The sequence below is a fragment of the Lagopus muta genome, chromosome 9 (genome assembly GCF_023343835.1).
Source record: "Lagopus muta isolate bLagMut1 chromosome 9, bLagMut1 primary, whole genome shotgun sequence".
Lineage (NCBI taxonomy): Eukaryota > Metazoa > Chordata > Aves > Galliformes > Phasianidae > Lagopus > Lagopus muta.
In genome coordinates this window covers 14,754,455-14,773,500 of record NC_064441.1, presented here as the reverse complement: position 1 = coordinate 14,773,500, position 19,046 = coordinate 14,754,455, and the positions used below count along the sequence as shown (strand labels likewise).

Sequence of the window (19,046 nt, the reverse complement as noted above, 5' to 3'; positions counted from 1 at the left end):
AATTAATGCAAAGCACACTGCTGATAAAGGCAAACTGACATGCGAGTGAGATTGCTCTGCCATGTAGCTGAGGAAAGCCAGACAGTGTGGTAAAGCCGCCTCCTCTGAGGAGGTGAGCACACTCAGCTACAGTGCACAGCAGCTTGGGGCTGTGCTGAGGGAAAGATGACCAAATGCTAGTTTAAAAGAACTGAAACACTGTTCTTTATTCACCAGCTGAAGGTAAAGCAATAAACTGATAAAGTTATAAATCCTATACCTTCTTTTGGCTAATGCTCAGAGATGTGGAAAAACAGCACTACCCCGCTGAGGGAATTTAAAGGGGCAGCGTCCCACTGTCCAAGTAAAACCAAGGAGGACAACACTGGCATTTCAATATGTTGTTGACAATAAACGATTCATGGGATGGCTGACATTCTACTTAGCCTAACTGATAGTAAGGTTTCTTAAAAAACAACCACCACCACAGGCGGACAAACAAGACGCAGGAGCCGTGGCTTCCCAGCTAAGCAGGGCAGGCGCTGAGGCCTTTCCCGCCAGAACCCCCACACGCACCGCCCCAGGAGCAGCGCCTGGCCTTCAGGCCTGCTGCCACATTGGGACGGTTCAATCACAAAAGCAGGGAGTCAAACTGGGCCAGATTTCTTCTGAAATTAAAAAAAATAAAATATACAAGAATGGCTGAGCCTGTGACTCCCACATAAAATATATTTACAATGCCAGAAAATTCTAATTGTCAAACAGGAACAGACCTTGAAAGAGGAACCTTTCCTCTCCAAAACGCTACAGATGTTTTCCTGTACTTCTATCAATTCTGAGGCATCGGTGCTGTTGTAGTTGTTTTCCCAGCAACACTCCACCCTCTGCAAACACGGGAGGCAAGTTCTCCAGTCAGATCTTTTTCCTCTAAATACTCATTTACGTGCTCCGTTTGCATTAGATAAACATAGGGCCTGAAAGCAACTGAAAAAGCACAGTAACTTTTTTCAGCCATGACACAGTGACTCTTCTTCTTGTCGTTCTGATTTAGTATTATTTATCTGCCTCCAGATAACTTGATTATACCAAGATGAGTATTCCATTGGTTTAATCTATAGAGGGCACATAGATTTTATTTTATTGTTTTACTCCCAGTCTCCAAATACTACTGTCAAGAATCCTAATAGAGCAGAAATGGCAGACTGGGGTCCCAGCAGCCAGACGGCACCCACCAAATAAGAGCTTTTCCATAAATTGTGCAATGTCATGGGAATTTCCAAAGCAGTCACTTCTCCATGTCCTTCTTTTTTTTTTATCCACCTATGCATCTTGGTTATGCAAAGCACCATTTTTCAAACCACCAATCAAGTCAGATCAAGAGATCAGAACGTCACAGAGCTTCTTAGAGAAAACATCCTCTGTCCTGCTGGCACAAATCACAAGGTACAAGGCGTCCTATGTCTTACTGCCCTCCCTCCCAGGGGCCCACCCACTGCAGGCATACACAAACATTTGATTATCCCATTGCTATGAGCCCAAATGTAGAATTCAAAACTTGCAATCTGAAAATACTTAAACACAGAAGTTGTAACAACGCTGCTTTTTTTAAATTAGCCTCCACCTTTTCTTCTCATGCAGAAACGTTCTTTCAGAACATACATTTGGAAAGCAGTGAACAGCACAGACCATGGTCCTCCTCATCCCAGCTAGATTCCTCATTTCATCCGTTATGTGAATAGTAGCATCTCAGAGAACAGAAGATAAAAAAAGAAAGTGCTTTTCTACAAACTGGAAGTCCTATTTTTTTTTTTCTCATTTCCCCATTTTTTCTTCCATTTTCCATCCTATAGTCTGGAAAATTTCATACGAGCAGGTTCAAAACAAGTTCATTTATGGTATATTCAAAGTCATACCCAAATTACTAGTGAACAGATACACACAAGATGAACTGAACAAGTGAGAATACTGTCACCTTACACCAGTGAACCAGTCTCAAGGGCTTGCAGACCAAAAACGCATACTGCACCCAAAGATGGCTGGGAGGTCACACAAGAGACGGACAAATGCCTCCAAGAGAGTGAGGGTGGGTTATTGCTTGTTTTCACTTCTTTAAGTAAGCTAGCTTAGGTGAGCTAAGCTGCAGAACAAAGCATTCAAGCATCTATCCAGACTGATTCAATCATGAGCTGACATGCTGTACTTAAGCTCCTACCAGGTACCAGCTTCAGCTAATCATTTCAAAAGCAAATGTGAATGCTGTGCATACTGCAGTGTTAATCTCTGTTACTGCACAGCTGAGTTATGTAACTAAAATACGGCACACACTGAGTTGATAGGAGCCATTTAAGCACATACTACTCATTACATAGCCCTTGAATGTAATAGAGGGCATGAATAATAGCTTCAGCTAGAAGTCACCTGATAGCAAGATGGACACGGATGCTTAGTTCTTAAATATGCAGAAAGTAAGTCTGCAGCATCGGAGTATGCCTACAAATGTGGTGCTCCCTTTTTCTTTTCTGAATTTGTACTTCTGCTGGAAAAATTTCATAAACGTTACAGAAGACACACGACAGTTGAAATGCTAATTAAAGAGGTTAATATAAAAGACTAGAAAGATATAGAGCTCCACAACATGTATCAACTCAGCAACAAATCAAGCTTTAAAACAGCAATTATCGGGGGTGGGGAGGAAGAAGTTAGAAGCACTGCTAGTACTTCTGGAAACTGCTTCAAACTGTTTTTACAACCTCACTCATTTTCAACCAATAGCACTAACAAATGCATTCAATATAGTCCTTTTTGAAAACCAAAGCTGTCACAGCAATGGACTCAAAAAGAAACTCAAATAATAATCACCAACTTCCAGTCAAAAAAAAATCATAGCAAAATGAACTCTGGAGCAGCTGAGCCTTACTATCTGATGCAGGACAGAAATCACTGTCCATTTTCAAACTTAAAAAATTATGAAGTTTGTTGTCACAGACACAACAATAGAATACACAGAAGAATAAGATAGGATAGCACTGTTTGTTGAGGCAATTCCACTCTAATTTATAAGGGGTTTAATTTATAAGGGGTTGCAGTCTATTTAATGAAGTCTTGAATTAGTAAGAACCTTTACGAAAAAAAAAAGCATCAAGAGGATTGTTTGGTTACATATTAAGTATTCTCAAAACACACTTGCTAAACAGGTTTAATTTTACTAAGGAAAAGAACTACTAATGTAAACACAGCGGATGTTAACATCATGAATTGGTTGATTTTTGACTGTATATGCTGAGGACAAAAATGGACAGATCAGCCCGGCAGAACAGCAGCATCCCCTTATCCCCCCGTTACAGTTTTTCCAACCAACATAATCACCTTCACCAATTTCTAGTTATTCTAAAACATCAAACGTTTTAAACAAGATGTGCTCATAGATGTGTCAATTCAAAGTAGTTACCTGGATTACAGATGCTAGCTAACGCCTCTTAAAATTTAATAGTAGCTTCCAGTACCTACAAATATGTTTCAGTTATGGCTAGAGCATGCAAATTATCTGAAACAATGCAAAGCACAATGGTCATAAAATACTGTTTTATCCAAGATGACAGCCAGGTGAAAAAACAATATAGATGAAGGGAATGTTTCTCAGTCGCAGTCAGAAGAGGACACTGCACTAACTTCAGCACAGCTCCAGACATCGTAAACATCTCAGGGGAAATCAATCCTTTGGTTTTTTTGAGAGTTTGACAGCTATCCTCCCATCCTCTATGGAGGGCTGGTGCACCGAGCACCTGCCTTTTCTTGACAACAAGAATTCTGTCAAATGCACCCTGGTCCATAAAGTTGCTCTGCAGAAGCAAGGGCGATGACCAACAGGGACCTGAAATAGCCTGTTCTCTTATCATGTCAACAACATTTTGCTTTGAGATCTCCAATTTCATTACTTCTCCAGACCCAAAAAGAACTAGGACTCTGCAAATGCTACACATAAAATAACAATATACACAAAGAGCCAGAGTAAAGCACAGAAATAAGTCGCAGAAGAATTCTTCATTCTTCCTCTTGCACCAACTTCCAGACAATCATCTTGGTCGCTGTTTTTAAATTTCATGCTGCTATCTTGCTTTCAGTGATTTAACTTGCTCAGAACTCTCCCACTGACATAAATGGAAGGAGGACTGTATCCTGAAGATTCACCAGAACAATGAAACGAGATCTTTAGTGAAATATCCAAGCATATCACAGAAGGCAGAATGCTTTTCACTGGCCCTTTACAAAGCGCACTCCCTACTACATCTAACTGTACTCGATGTCCTTAGATAGTAGTGATCCACAGCCACTCTCAACGGCACAGTAGCAACATCAAAGAAAGCTACAGCGGGGCAATCTGAGATACCTGAGACAGTTCACCAAGAAAAACAAACAAACAAACTACAGCAGATAAAACAGTATCTAGTTTATTACATATAGAAAGAGATTTCCAGAATTTACAAACACCCACATTTTCATTCCAGGGAAAGAGTTAATTTGAAAAGTTCACCCTTTGTTTTCATTTTGTTTTGTAGTTTTCTGTTGTGTTTTTTTGTTTTTTTTTTTTAATTTCTGTTCTTTACAATATATACAATGGAAGACTTTGATTTCTTTTTTTCTGATTTTTTTGTCAGTTTCTGTGCAATTGACGAATTCAAGTTGACACTTGTAAATACCATGTACAGTAAAGTTTGTCTTCATTGCAGTTAATACAGATTATTATTTTACAAGGAGTACAAAATTACTTTTCTTCTGGAAAGAAATCAGTTCAGCATCAGGGTTATCTTACAACTGATAGTATCAGCAAATATGACTGTACAATCAAGGCCCGGGGACCAATGACTCGTATTATATTATTTTCTGAATTACAATCTTAAAACAAGAATAGTACCCTACTCTATTCTTAGAAGCCTTGTTTTAAGCAGGTTTCCCACTCTGTTTACAACAGAATATAGTATACCTCAGTTCCACATCAAAAAAGATGTGCTGTAGGAAAAGTTACATTTTAATTAAAAAAGTACATGTATAAATCAAAACCTATGTTAAATATTTAATACTCTTCAACCAACATTAAGTTTTGTATGTAATAATTTACAAGGATGATTTGTCATACAGGTTTTCAGCAGCAAATGAAGTTGTGTAAATGTGCTAGTAAAATACCCATTCTCACCACGACACAGTGGTGGGCACATCAGTTCACTGTGGCCAGCTAAGTCCTTACGGTAGAGGATTAAGAGAGACTCGTAGTCCAGGTGTCACAGTGCTTCTGCTTGGCACAACACAGGATGTGCAGCTCAGTCAACTAACTCCTGAGGTTTGTGTAAAGTAAACAAACTGAACTGGATGCATCGTACCCATTTACAGAGGAAGAGGAGGAGGAGGAGGTGAGGTCCTAGTTGTGGTAACATGAAACATTTAGAGTCTTGATACCCATGAGTTAAAAGAAGGATTTGCTGAGGTTGTATAGGTCATCATTCTGAAAAGGAAAGAGAAAGAAAATTAGCATCACGGGCACTGTAAAGTTTTCCTGTAATTATCACATCTACCCCGACATCCTCCACTTTTTTTTTCCCCCCTATTTAAAGTGTTATCACTCGAACTGAAAACATTAGCACCTTGAAAAATTATGGCATACACATTTGAACTGTACTCAAGCATAATTTAAAGAGCATTTAAAACAGATGTCGGCAATGAAATTACAAGCAGTCAGAAATACATTTAGATTTGCAAGAGATTCACCTAAGCAAAAACAATTTAATTATCTATACAGATTACCCCAGAAAAACTCCTATGACAAAACAAAAAACAGATCAAACAACTACCCTGCTGCTGGCATTTTTGCCCAACATGTGGAAGATGCCATGTTTTGCTTGAGAAGGATGACTGAGCATCAGGGGTGCAGCACCACCATTCACCACTGACACATAAATTAGAAAATAACTGTACCCAGAAAATCCTATTAAAGTCCATAAACGTATTGACATTTTATTTCTTTCTCCGACAGAGGACTATGGAAATAACAAGGTACTGCAACTCTAATAGGGATTACTTATGTTCCGTAGCACAGGTTTACTAATGAGCAAATGCCAAAAGTTGCTTTTGATCTGCATCTTCAGAAGTGTGTGCAGTTCTGGACACCACAAGAGAACATAAAACTATCAGAGAGCATCCAAAGGAAGACTACAAAGATGGAGAAGGGTCTGGAGGGTAAAGTGCAAGCGGATTGGCTGAGGGCCCTGGGTTTGATCAGCCCAGAGCAGAAGAGCTGAGGGCAGATCCTCGTGGTGGCTGCAGCTCCTCACAGGGAGCGGCGGGACAGCACTGAGTTCTGCTCTGTGTGACAGCAACAGGCCTGAGGGAACGGCATGGAGGGCATAGGGCACAGAACAGATCCCAGGGCAGTGGGCACAGCCTGAGCTGCAGAGTTCAAGAAGCATTTGGACACTGCTCTCAGAGATGGGATTTAGGTGGTCCTTCTGGAGCGGGGGGCTGGACCTGAGGATCCTTGTGGGTCCCTTTCAACTTGGGGTATCCTATGATTCTGTCACTGAATGATTCTCATCATCTCAGCTCTAGCCCTCTTCATCTAGCACACAATGCAGATGCCTCAAGTCCATTCCCATCTCTGCATTTCGGTTGACTTTACACAATAGAATAGGCCAACAATAGAAGCACTCTTATGGGGTACATCTACATGAGCAACAGAGGATGGAGTGAGACTCGGTGTTGATCTGCCTTGTGTCCTACTGGGAATCCCCTAGCAGACTCTCCAGCCCTTGGCAGGACATGATCTTGCTGGAAGAACCAGGGTCAGAGTCACACATCAGGGCACCAGCAAGAGCTCCAGCTGCAGGCCCACACAGAGCCCACAAGCAGGCAGCCACATAGAATCACAGGATTGCTCAAGTTGGAAAAGACCTTAAAGGTCATTAAGTCCAACTGCATCCCAGCCTCCAAGCAATAGGATACACAACCCCAGAGCTTCTCTCTTTGCACTACAGCGGGAAGTAGCCATACTTACTGAAGCCTGAACAACACACCCACAAATGAATATTGGTTAGAGGACAACCTCATTTTCATTTTGGGAGTTTCACACAAAAACTGATGAAGCAAGACTTAGACTTTACATAAATGTGTGACTATTTCTATATTAAATATTAACTAAGCTCCTGAAAATATAGGTAAATAGTGCATTTTCCTCAGTACAAATAAACAAACAAACTTCTAATACACACGTTGAAGTACTAAACTGAAAAGACCTCCTGTCCTATATTCTTTAATTGCCCAAGAAACAAATTTATTTTCTGTGGTCCTTCAAGTGAAAGGAAAGTTTATCCTTGCAAGTGATGTGTGGTATGCTGTGAAACTCCCCAGAGAATTATCTCACAGATCTCTTATTTACTTTCAACTTTCTTCTGCACTTGTATTGCAACCTCCTGGAATGTTTTGAGCCAAATATCTATATACAGCTTTGCAGAGCTTTGCAGCTTTCAACTATGCTTAACCTAAAATTAGCCAGTAATGCCATACAGTATTAATAAAGACTAATGACAAAGTAGAAATGGCTTAAACTAAACTGAAGTATAATGTGTGCAAAGTGCCCATTTCCCAACCATCCCGGGTGCAGCAGGGCTGCAGGAGGAGTTTAGTGACCACTGGCAAGGCCACCAGTCTCAGCTTCTCTGCCTGGGCAAGGCAAGATGAAGGAGACAGGTGTCCAACATCACTGGAATTTATTGTGTTAAGATATTTAAATATTTAAACAATAATTTGCAACAGCAAGACAGAAAGTGACATTTCTACACTAGCATTCAGGTAATCTCAACTGAAATATATAATCTAGAAAATAAAACCTGTGACTGCCAAGGGTGCTGCCTTTGTCCAATGCAATTCATCACCCATTCAACCATCACAATTGGGAACACATTGCAACTGCTATTTTAAGAAGTCAGAAGAGTAAACGAGGAAAGAGTTAACAAGTCTCTACGAAAAAGAAAACACTTCCCAGAGGAATTCACAAAGCAAACAGCACTGAAGAAAATCACAGTTACAGCATCTTTGAATCTTAAAAGACCTGAGCATGTGTAAATGAGAAAAAAAAGCACAAAAAAACACAGCAGGTTCAAACATTGGAGAGCTTGAAACTCCAGATGAAGACAGAGTCGTGCAGGGTGCGAACAGAACCAGGCTGTGCTTCCTACAAACTTCAGTTGCCAGTACAAGAGGAGGCAGGACATGGGCCCTGTCTTCCTGCTTGTTATTGCACCTCTAGTATGTCCAGAAGTACAATATGGAAAACTACTTGTCAAGCAGGAAAAGTATTACCAGACCACAATTCAGCCGCCGTCAGTCACTGTAGAGACTACCGATATTCCAGTTCACAAACCTCAGTGACCTTGTAACCAGCACGATTAAAAAGTACTTCTTAGAAGTCATTTTTAAGAATTCCTACTGCTCACCAAGATACAGAAGTTCATTAGAAAATATTTATTAATTTGGCCTAACAAAAGAAAACAACACCAACTTTCAAACTTCAGTTTAATGTAACAGCCCCTAACTCAAGCTATTGTGGTGGTAATGCACATGTGTAAAACCTGCCATACATTTTCTACAGTTTCAAAAACAACCAACAAACCAAAACCAAACAACACAGGGAAGGAGAAGTTTCCATCTAATTTCACGAGCAGAAAAAAAATGAAGACTACTATCCACCCTGTGAGGTAACTGACCGCAATGATTGTTTTCATCTCCCCAACTCCTCTTAAAAATCTTTTTCTGCAATAGAAGAACTGGATAACAGAGAACATCCACCCCCGCTGCTATGACATGGCAGAGGCGCCTGTTCTGCCTTTATGCACAGGAGTGCCCAGAAAGCAGCCCTTCTGAGGGAAAGCTGCTGCTCCAGGCAACTGCCGACAGTCGACTGGAAGGCTTTGATCCAGGGAATTCCTGATTGCACATAACTTCTAGCTAAAAGCCCCGTCCTCAATTTTAGTGTACACATGTTCTTTGTTAGACTCAAAAGAATACTTAATTTTTTGGCATAATTTTCTCTCTTTTCAGAGAATTATTACAATATGTTTCAAGGCGGAAGCACCTTATAAGGTACTGAAGTCATCAGCTAGATACCTCACTGTTTCTTATCAACAACCATAAGCATTTCCTTAACAACATATAAAAACAGCGTGGAAGGCAAGTGTTTTAATAGAGAGCACTAGGACTACAGTGAGCTGAGGTAAGGATCATTAAAACCACTGACATCACTGTTGGCAAGCATGGAAAAGGGAAAACCTGTGTTTAATCTATTTCCTATTGACCACAAGCTTTAGCTGGAGCTCCCAATAATGCAGTTCGTGGTTGACTTTATGGAAAAAATTAGTGATGCAAGAAAAACGTACTGAAACAAACAAGGATCTTTAAAAGTTACTACAATGTACCTTTGACAAGCAGCCTCTGCTCAACATCTGTTACAACACACATGCAGATAACACAAATGCGTGTTCCAGCTGGCAACACTTTCAGCTCCAATCTATTAGTCCAGGCTGGATATAACACAACCAACTGGAGTTCCTATTACAGCTCAAGTCCCATTCTTAAATCCAGTAACTAAAAATAAGTCGATAGCACCCTTTATTTCCATTATGGGGGAACTGGAGGAAAGGCATATTTAAACTTCTAACTCTCAGTGAGCAGAAGGTCTAGACAATTTCACAATATATCTTTCCTGAATTTTTGTATTTAAAGTAGATGTATTGTTAAAATACACACTGAGTGCAACCACTTACTCCCTCTTTATAAATCACTATTACTAAAAGCTAACCAAAGAGCAAATACATCAACAAAAGCAAAAACTCAAGTCGTCTTCAAACAAAAGACTTTTTTGTCACCAACTTCATCTTCCATGTTCTATTAAAAGCTAACAACACATCCTATCCCTAAAACATCAACAAAATGTTCTTCCCAAGTGTCCTTCCACTTAAAAAGAAGGTAACATGCAGTTCCTGTTGAAGCTCCATGATCAATCTGTCAAATAACTACTTCATCTGATGAACATACTGGGGTTAAACGATGCTCCCAGATGCTGGAGCTGCTCAGTATATTGTGCATTTGCTGGATGTGCACAGGACGCGACTGCTGCAGTTCTTCCATCAGCCTCACTCAACCAAACGTATTCTTCAAAACTGTTCCTAACCCACCAGCATCTTATTTGAAATTACAGAAAGGAACAAATGCATTTTTGTTTACTTTAGGATCGTGTAGTGCATCTTACTCTGTGCGGATTAAGAAGTGACTTAGTGCATAATGAACACAACTACCAAGCAGAGCAACAAGGTCAGGAACAAAGGGTCACAATTAAAAAGAAAGCCATTACGAAAATACAGCTGAAGACTCGTGCAGAACTTCACAAGCCCCAGTCTGCACCTAGCCTGGACACCCACTGTCTGCCCAGGTAACTCAGAGTCTTTAGAAATCTGACACAAGTTAAATACATGAAGCAGTGCTGAAATACTCATTTATAGCTCTTGTCTGGGTGACATCCGCAGGAATCATCATCTAGCTATAATGAATTGATGCACATCTCCTTATAAGCTGAATTTATCCATGTTTTTGCATTCGCCATACTCATGATCTTAAGTAGTGTCTGTTTACATTTTTCTTGGCATTACTAACATGCACACAGATATGGGAAGTATTCCATCTGGATAAATTAAAAGCACCAAACAAGGCTTAAACTAGCTCAGATAACTTCTTTTCAAAGAGATGCAAATATACAGTACAATTTTCCCAATCTCACTCAGACCTTGAAAGAGTAAAGGAATGCAAGAAGAAACAATGGTTGCTCTAGTATGTTAATTGCGGTCTGAATTCTAACAAAAGGAATTCAAAATAGAACTAAACAAGGTAATTACAACGTTGCTATTTAACTTGACAGGCTATAATCTACATTTAGTAAGTCTAAATGAGCTTTTCCTCATTGTAGCCTAAAATGCCTGTTTCGGCTTTCTCCTGAATGGCATAAATGGAGAATTACTGGTGATTTGGTTTATCAAGTCCTTTCCTACCAGACCAAGTAGTTGGATTCGGTGTTTTTATCCCTTCTTCTTCTTCACATAAACTATCAATTACTGATGGAGGAACCTCAGGACAAGTAATAAGCAGTACAGCCTTCCACCAGGAGTTCAAACAAAATTCATCCCCATCTTCTCCAGAAAGGCAGAAAGATGGCAGGGAAAAACCAAACAAAGCAAAGACTTTTAAAACAGGATGATGAACAGAACCAGGTTCTCACACTTAAAGAAGCTCTTACTCTCATTTCCTGTATTCTGCACATAGTGGGAAAACACCAAGTAGACCACAGACATTCTTTGGATGAGCTTCTGCTCAGCAAAGAGTTCATACATCTGATTTCAACTTTACAGTGTGTCAACCTGATTTACGCTCACTCAGGACAAAACTAAAGCCATCACTGCAGTCAGCAGGAAAGGCTGCTGCCACAGGCAGGAAACCAAGGACTGACCACCAGCAAACATCTAGCTTAGGAGAGAGCGACAGCATTAGAGGTCAGATTTGGCCACTTCCACCTGTAAGGAGCAGGAAACAAGTCAGCTGTTAGTGCTGATACATAAAGATATTGGAGAAAGCACATCACAACAGAAAAATTATTTCAGGTATTCCCCTGCTCTACTATGCAGTTAGAAGTTGGAGCAAAACTGACTTGACCCAACATTTGAATTTCTGGTAAAATACTTTCATCTTTCATTTTCTTAAGTTTTTCAAAAACAAACAAGATACAACCAAAGTTTAAACAGAAATACCTTGAATTCTATACAGTCCAGTTAATGAAGTAGAGCAATTCTCTACTTTTTCTCACAGCGATGCAGCAAGACAACTGTCTAGCAATTAAAAATTACAAACAAACAACAGATACAGCCCTAGATCCACGCTGTTTCTTGAGTTGTTTTTTTTTTTTTTTAATATTTGTTTTTTGTTGTTGCTATCTTTCTTAATGAAACGTAAAATACAGGAAGAGTAAGCTAAGCTGTAAGTGGGTTGATCGTGCTCATTTCTTCCCGTTTTGTAAGGACAGAAAGACAGTATCTTCCTCCTTTGCTAGCAGCCCAGGCCAAATACTCAGCTCTGGGTTGAGTCAAACGTACACGAACAGAAATTCCTTTTTGTTTCAGGACTGAAGATACTTGCATTAATAGCAAGCCTAAGAACACAGTGTCTCTCTAAACTGATAATCCACGTTAATACCAAATCTTCTCATAGAGCTCCTGTAATACACATGGCAGCACTGTTTGTCTTTGGTGTCCTGTGGATAGATCCGCTCACAGCCCAGTGTCTTCCTCCCTCCCCACAGCTGCACTAATGAGAAAGATATCAAAGACTAAATGTGCATCACCTAGTTACTAGCTTCAGTCTTCATGGGAAAAAACTGCTTCTGTTTGTAAGAGTCAAAGACAGTAGCAAATTCAATAGAAGGGGTCATTTACTATTTTGGAACTCGTACTGTTCAGTTCACTGAGTTTTCAGTGTCTAACCCTGACAGATTTGGGACATACATGCTCCCCCAATGATCCCATAACCCACTGCCAGGTCAGGAAAGCAAAGGTGAAATGCACTGCGTATGCCTGCATCCTTGAAAAAAAGAGAACATTAATCAGTATTTAGGAAACATACGATCATGTACCGATGACATTACCAAGCGGCATCCAGAAACACATCTTCATTATGCTATTTATTTCTCCAAGGAACTTTCTTAGCAGGAGTTGTTGTTTTTTTTTTTTTTTTTTTTACTTCATCTTGCTTTACTTATAACTTTTATGGTAGTTCAGAATTCAGTAAACTCAACACTGCTGGGAACCATTAGAACTGCTCTCTCTCTATGGGGAAGCAGATGATAAACACACCTTTAGATGCACTCTCACACCCTCAACTTGGTGCCAATTTAAACTCACACAATTAAATTTGACCAACTTGAGCGCACTGAAGCCGTGCTCATACTATATCAAAGAAATTATATCAGCAATAGAGCTCAGTAACTCATAAAACACAGCGTAGCTTTCACAAAATCAGAATACATCTCAGTCACTCTATTTTCAAGTTCATTATTTTTCTGTTAATTTGTATTTCACTTGCCTTTCTGCATTGCAGTCTATTTCCTCATTTCTGCAGCCAAACATTGCCGATTCCCCTCTGCTTTTCTGACCCTATTTTGTAATGCTCATTTTCTGCCAGACTGCCTTTTTACAATATGTGAAAAACAAAACACAAGAACAAATCAAAACAACAATAAACCCTACATAATTAATTCTAAGTACCTTGAAACAATATGATACACGCTAAATTGTAAGAGTTCCACCTTAAAGGAAAGATTTGTACCATTCGGATTAGCCAAAGCTATTTTCCTCCCAATGGACATTTAGGGGAATAAGGCAGAAGAAAAATGGCATTTAAAAGGAAGACATACAGAAGCCCCGCAGGGGATAACCTGGCCAGTTGACCTTCCCTTTGAAATTTTGCCAGTGCAAATTAAGTAGCTAGTCTGCAGCACTTCTGGCAGCAGCGTGGGAAGGAAGTTCTGCAGTGATTTTGGATGAAACACTTCCTCAATTCCCAACAACAGCACGTTAAATATCAAAAAGGATAATAAGGATAATAAGGAGGTACTGGCAAACACATTCTCAAGAACCAGCTATGAAAGCAGAGGAGGGGATTAAAGGAAATGAAATGCCATTAAGTAGAAAAAAATGTAACAAGGTTCAGAAAGCTAAGGTGGCTGCAAAGCATACGTTATTTTGACACCACCTGCCATGCCTTAATAAAAAGCTGCAACAGAAATAAAAAAAGAAAATAGAAGTAGTGCTTTATTAAAGTAAAAGGAGATTGCTTTTGATGAGAGGCAAAAAGACACAGTAAAGTTTGTTACAACTTGAAGCTGTACTAGAAAACAATTAAACACACATTGAGCTTTTCACCAAAATATCTGGCGAGTCTAATACCAAATGAATTGCTCCAGCTGCTTTGTCCCATTTTCTGCTTTGTATAGCAAAAAAGATAATTAATACTACAAGTCCATCTGAGAAATTACTATTTGAATCCACACTTCAAATCTGACGTTCAGAATCCTTTGGCACTCAAAATCAACAACTGAAATCTCAAGCATCACAAACTCTGTGCTCACAAATTCCTGAGCAGCAGAGCGCTGTGGCTGGGGAACACAACCTTGACCCAAGAGCTTAAGGGTACAGCTAGAAGCAGAAAGACCTGAAATCTAAAGCTGGTTCTTGGTTTGATTCCCTGCATAGCTCCACTCAAGTTGCTCTGCCTGGGTCTCACATAAAATAGATAAAATATCTCTCTACTCCATTTACTTCTAAATGAAATTTGCTAGTGAGGAGGAAGAAGACGTTGTGATGTCTCAAACACACACATTTAGCTGAATATCTAAGGAATGATGTTCATTCTTATCTTCCTGTCTCAGTGCCTTGACCACGAGTTGAGAACTTCTACCTGATGGAAGAGGGCAGGCTGTCAGGGAGCAGACAGCAGGGTGACAAGTGTCTTCAGAGGGTCCACATGATGACAGATGCACGGCAGCATCTGGACATTGTGCTATAAATACAGTATTAGGCCAGACACATATCAAGGAGAATAAAAATAAATGAATGCTTGCTTCATTCCCTCAATACTATTAACAAACTGAAGAAAAAAAAATCATTGTACGTGAGGAAACAATGTCTTTATTCTATTCAATTCTATTCTTAATGCAGTCTTAAACGACGAGAATGCATATGCACGAGGCAGGGGCAAAACCATCAATGCTTAAAAAAACCTCACAAGCATTTGAAAATTTCCTATATTCCAAGCATCATTCAACATTAAAGCACATTTGTAAAATTGTAAATAAGGAAACGCTACATGAAAATAAAATTCTTAACTGGAAAAAAAGAACAAAATTCCAGCATAAGAAAATACACTTTTATTCATAGAGCACAAGTTCCACCCTTTAATAGCACTGATCTAATGATGAAGATATTCTGGACTGCAATGGGATTAACCTCAAAAATATTACTGAGCACTTTAACAAGGTCTGAGTTCATGGCTGAATTATCCACTCTGCCATTAAACACTGAAATGGATGTTTGTATATAGATTAGGCTTTCAAAACAATTGTCATCCAATTTGTTTTCAGAAACCATAGTAACAAAAAAACAGTGAGTACAGGGTGATGGCAGGGCACAATGGAAACCACAGTCTGATTCAAAACGATGGGGCTATCTCAGCTGGAAGTTGAGGGTCAGAGGAAGAAGCACCTGGCAGGCCCTTAGGGCCAATCTGGATGCAGCTGTGAGTTAAATCCAAATTATAAACACCAATCAGACAACCAAGCCCTCTGCTGCTGTTTCTTTAGAGTTCTGCTCAGTGAAATCCTGAAAGGCTGAATGACTGCCAACACGGTATTTTAAAGCTATGAACAGCTTAAATGGACTAGCCTTCACTTGCTTGGTTGCTATGATTTCCAATGGGACACTGATCAACAGTCACATGAATAACTTAATTTCAATACCAATCTAGCATTGTGAGACTATGATTACACAAGCAAAAGTCAAAGTAGGTAAAAGTTGTCCTCATTACTGAATTTGCAACCAAAATTTTTAATTCACTCATTCTTTTTTTTAAAAAGCACAACAAGGAGAAATTTTCTCCATATAATGGAAGCTGTTCACCACAATATCAGTAAGTATCTCACCAGATGATAGATACTGTATTGTTGTGACATAAACCTTCCATCAGTTGTCACATCTAGTGTTAAGGATAACCTTTTAGAAGTTATTAGTGTAAGTCAACAGAAAATTTCAAGCATATAGTAATACAGATTAAAGGCTTAGCATGCACACAAAAGGATCTGCACGTGATATTACATCTCATTAAAACACCATTTAGGTGTCTTGGTTAATCGATAATTAAAAACGTCTACTAAACATTAACCCTGACAAAACACATAACAATTCGACTTTATTACATAGAATGATTACATTATAGAATCTCATAAAATGGGAATTTGTCTTTGTTTCTGTGACCCAGGACATGAACTTGGATACCAAGACAGGAAATTCTAAGTATCCTGCTTGGGCTGCTGACATTCTCAGTGATCACAGATGTCACTGATGCTACAGCTAAACCTCTCAAAAGAATAAACTCCATTAATCAATCTTTTATATCCACTTAACTCAAAATGTTACTCAAAAACATACATTATGTAGCAAAAAAAAACAACCACACTCTCCTGGAACACTGTGAAGCTCAATGTTATCAATGTTATGCTGGTTGAGCATCAGTAACAGTTTAGGAATGGTTTCATGACGTAGTATCTAATAAGCAGTGACTGAAACAAAGTGTCTTCCTAGTTCAGAGTAGAGCTGACAATGGAGCATAGGTTTCTTATCTCCAGAACTAGGTCTAATTTTAGTCCTGAGCACGTCAAAAACTGAGATGCACTAAAGAAGCAAGGAGGATCAGGAATAGGGACAAACCATATCATATATAATATCCTCAAGACAAATTATCGCATCTGACACTTGTGCTTCCTTTTACCATCAGGTCTTCTAACGCTGTATTACACTGCTGAAATCTTCAGGAAAGTTCAGCCATACCAAAACAGCCATTGATTCAAATGCCCTGAAAATAGTAACTGTAGGCACACAGATATTTTCTTTTCCTTCAATATAATCAGATTGCCCAACTGGCAGTTAAACAAGCCAGTCAAAGGGCAAAGACATTCATTTGCAGCAAAACAGAAACACGGTGAGTTAGCACAAAAACAAAGACAGTACAAGCAGCATGGATGGCAAAAGACATCCTGCCACACTCAAGACACTACAGTTTGCACTGGTTTCTTTGGTCTGGTTTCCTGATGAAATGGAGCTCATCATATCATTGATCGAATAGAGAGCAGACCATCTAAGCAGGACATAAAATTCAGCTTAAGTTTGGCAAAGATAGAAAATTTCAGATATATTGAGTCGTTCCGTGCTGTGTAAAACACCACGGCTGAGCGAGGGATTCCTTGAGGCACGGCACTAGCAAGCACAGCCCAGAAACAGCAGAGACAGCAGAGCAGCAGCAGATCAGTGCTTCCAGCAGCCCCTGTGCCCACAGCACCACGTCTGACAGGGACTGCAGAGAAGAGTGCAGAGGTTTGCAGAGGCAGGAGAGGATAGTGTAATAAATGGAAAGGGAAGCCATTGGAAGTAGTTCTACCGCTCACAGATCATCTGTTTGCATAAGCAGTTTTGCTTGGAGCAGCATTTTGTCACTACTATTACTGTTACCTAACATGCAAAGAATGTATTAAATTCTTAAATATTACATGAAATTTCAGGGCTTCTGTATCATATGTGGGAGATCAAACAAGGTGGGTAATGTTCCACTCAGCCTTCTAAACATCATTTGGAAATCAGAAGCATGCAATACACTTCAGAGTGCAGTCCAAACAAACACCTCCATTGGAAGGAGGCAGCCTGAAAAGCGGAACAAAAATACCAGTGGCACAGTGACACACAACAGTGCCACTTTCAAGAAAGCTCTTGCTGCTCAGATCTTGGTAACCCAAGCTGCAGTGAGATCACAACCAGCAGCCATGTCCTGGAGCGAGCCTCAAGTCAACTTCCAAATCCAAGGCTTCAAAGCAAGGAAGCTTCACAGCAAGGTCCCTTCCAAGTACGCTCAGAAATAAGAACCGTCCTGAAAGGGGGAGGAGGAAAAACAAGGAACACTTGTTTTCCACAGAAAACTGCTTCCCATATTGGCAATGACAGCTTTCTACTACACTTTATCCACAGTTTCAGTAACAGCATCATCACCATCTCTTTAAAACCATTTCTTTCAACTTGTCAAACTTGTTTCATTTCCAGTCACCAACTAGGCAGAAAACTTAATGAAATGCTTAATTTTAATTAAGAACAGTGACAACTGGAATTCAGAGCTCCTGCAGCATCTATAGACGTCTTGCTCTACAAAGACAATGTGATGAAATACAAACACAAGAACTTTTCCTTTCCATAGGCCAGTAAGCTAATATTTCAGCAAGGTACAACCACCTCTCCAACGCTCCTTTTTGTCCCTGATTCTCTTCTGGTTACAAGTCACAGCTGCTAGGAAATGATGCACCGAGGCCTATGGAGCTTGGATGTGGGCAAAGTGCAGTGCAGCAGGAGCCACTGCTCTGAGAAATAATAACTGAAAGATGCAACAAGTTCTACTGTAAATACAACTTGGCAATTTTCAGTACTTTGGAGTACTGACATAACAAAGTATGGCTTTCAAGTAAATACAGCACTTGAAATTCAGAGATAACTTCCTTCTAAACTTCAAGGACACTGTTCAAAACATGCAACACATCAGAGCTGTTCAAAGTATTGGTTGGGAGGGGCAGAAGGTACACGGGTCCCACTGAGAGCACCCCTGAGGATGCTCAGACTGTCTCATGTAAAGCTTTCCAACGAATTTCCACTGAGGAGGATTGGTACCCAGTCCCTAGCCTCAAACACTGAGTTTGTCAAAAACACTAGCAAATGAGATGTTCTGGTTTTCTACCACCTAAATTATAGACACTAATACAGACATTCATACGACTTTTTAAATAAAATCATCTTGTAATGCACGTTATCAAAATAATTATAATGATAAACAACTTAGCTGAAAGACCCCAAAATTCTTCAGCACTCTCTGGGGAGAGACAGTTTATCATGCATCGTAGTGACACGACAAGAGCAATAGTTCTAAAACTTACAAGGTTTGCGTTAGATACAAGGAAGAAATTCTTTACTCCGAGGGTGGTGAGGCACTGGAATAGGCTGCCTGGAGAAGCTGTGGATGCCCCATCCCTGGAGGCGTTCATGGCCAGACTGGATGGGGCTTTGTGGCTTCTTTTAGGCATCCCTGTCCATGGCAGGGGATTGGAACTAGACGGTCTTTAAGGTTTCTTCCAACCCAAAGCATTCTGTGAGTCTACAGTACATTAGACAATCAAGATATTT

The 19,046-nt window shown here is 39.8% G+C and overlaps 1 protein-coding gene across 1 annotated transcript in view; it reads right to left on the bottom strand.

Annotated features, from left to right (window-relative positions):
* Positions 1 to 4,411: 4,411 nt before the first annotated feature.
* The window catches only part of IRS1 (insulin receptor substrate 1), a 48,509-nt gene continuing 33,874 nt past the window's right edge, over positions 4,412 to 19,046 (bottom strand). Inside the window, exon 2 of the mRNA XM_048955497.1 lies at positions 4,412 to 5,476. The gene's annotated coding sequence lies outside the window, so the exon portion shown is untranslated. The remainder of the gene's footprint in view (positions 5,477 to 19,046) is intronic.